This window comes from Salvia hispanica, chromosome 3 (assembly GCF_029641045.1).
Source record: "Salvia hispanica isolate PSC_SH4W2 chromosome 3, Shi_PSC_v1, whole genome shotgun sequence".
Lineage (NCBI taxonomy): Eukaryota > Viridiplantae > Streptophyta > Magnoliopsida > Lamiales > Lamiaceae > Salvia > Salvia hispanica.
In genome coordinates this window covers 9,982,951-9,985,096 of record NC_142694.1, presented here as the reverse complement: position 1 = coordinate 9,985,096, position 2,146 = coordinate 9,982,951, and the positions used below count along the sequence as shown (strand labels likewise).

Here is a 2,146-nt window from a genome sequence, read left to right as displayed (position 1 = left end):
TATTTGAAATACTAATGTGGCATATTATATTTTTAATCGTACAAATTGCAATTTTGTAGCTACGCTTGTCGTATTAAAACCAAAAACCCAAAGTCAATACTTTACAAGTATGGAAAAAATAATAAAATTAATTAAAAATACGAAGATGTTAAAGAAATATAAAGAAATTGAGCGGGGGCAAATGTGGAATTTGATAAAACCAAAACAATATATAAACCCCTTCCCCATCTCCATTTTTCTCAGCTTGATTAACAGAGAACTCAAGCTTCAAAATAAACACAAAAATCATTTCTCATTTTCTTCCCTTCTAATTTGCTATAATTCCAATTCCCCCCAAAAGTATTCTCATTTTCAAAATGCAGTCCCTTAATTCCCCCGCCGGCGTAGACCTCAATTCCTTAATCCGGAAGACGGGCACGACCCGGATCCGGACCCGCGCCCTCGCTGGGCCGGGTCACCGGCCCATCCAGTGCAAAGTCAATTTCACCACGAATCAGACCACCGGCAAAAGCTTCGGGTCGGGCCACACCAGCGTGACCCGATACGAGTGGCAGAGCGCGTGTTCAATACTCGCCGGCAAAGTTGAATCACAGCAGCAAAACACCGCCGACGACGCCGCCACGATCGAGCTCGTCCCCGTCGAGATGCAATCGACGCCGATTCGGAAGGCGCTCAGCATCGCTGATCTGTCGCCGTCGCCGATGCACGGCCAGGAGCTCCGCGTCGCGTACCAAGGCGTCCCCGGCGCGTACAGCGAAGCCGCCGCCGGGAAGGCGTACCCTGGCTGCGAAGCCATCCCCTGCGACCAATTCGAGGTGGCTTTCCAAACCGTGGAGCTCTGGATCGCCGATCGCGCCGTCCTGCCGGTGGAAAACTCCCTCGGCGGCTCGATCCACCGCAATTACGACCTCCTCCTCCGCCACCGCCTCCACATCGTCGGCGAGGTGCAGCTCCCCGTGCACCACTGCCTGCTCACGCTCCCCGGCGTGAGGAAGGAGTACCTCACGCGCGTGATCAGCCACCCGCAGGCGCTCGCCCAATGCGAGCACTCGCTCACCAAATTGGGGCTAAATGTGATCCGCGAGGCCGTCGACGACACCGCCGGCGCGGCGGAGTACATCGCGGCGAACAAACTCCTCGACACGGCGGCGATCGCTTCATCCAGGGCGGCGGAGCTCTACGGGATGCAGATCCTCGCGGACGGGATCCAGGACGACCACAGCAACGTCACGAGATTCGTGATGCTGGCGAGAGAGCCGATCATTCCGCGGATCGATCGGCCGTTCAAAACCAGCATCGTGTTCGCGCACGACGAGGGGACGAGCGTGCTGTTCAAGGTGCTCTCCGCCTTCGCCTTCCGCGGCATCAGCCTCACCAAGATCGAGTCGCGGCCGCACCGCCACCGCCCGATCCGCCTCGCCGACGACGCCAACGGCGGCGTGGCCAAGCACTTCGAGTACATCTTCTACGTCGATTTCGAGGCGTCCATGGCTGATGTGAGGGCGCAGAACGCACTCGCCGAGGTGCAGGAGTTCACCTCCTTCCTCAGAGTGCTCGGAAGCTACCCCATGGACATGACGCCGTGGTCGCCGTCGTCCTCCGCCGCCGTGGAATAGGACTTTCCCGTCCCCGTTTTTATTTGCTTGTTTTTACTGTTAGTTTTACCAAAATTACCAACATACCCTGAGAAAGAAGGCGTTTAGGCTCACATGGGTGGGTAAATATGTAATTTCGGCCCGTTTCATTAAATTACCAACATACCCTGAGAAAGAAGGTGTTTAGGCTCATATGGGTGGGTAAATATGTAATTTCGGCCCGTTTAATTAGTGTTATTAAATCAATTTGTGTAATGTCAATTACTCCCTACCAACCTCTTTTTTTGAGGGGTAGTTGAAGGGTGTTCTTGTAATATCTATTTTTTATTTTTTCTATCGATTTTAATATACTACAGTATATAGTGAAATTGAGTCGTTAGATAAGATACTAGTATCACACCCCGTGCGATGCACGGTCCAATTGATTTTCTATTTGATTAATTCAAAACTGTGAATTCACATATACCGAATGAGAAACAATATTATTATTTCAAGTTCTAAAATCACAAATTTATACACTTGCAATTTATTGTACCAATAAAAACTTATAT

General features: G+C 50.9%; 1 pseudogene; it reads left to right on the top strand.

Annotated features, from left to right (window-relative positions):
- Positions 1-249: 249 nt before the first annotated feature.
- Positions 250-1,929, top strand: LOC125215577 (arogenate dehydratase 1 pseudogene; annotated as a pseudogene).
- Positions 1,930-2,146: the final 217 nt, after the last annotated feature.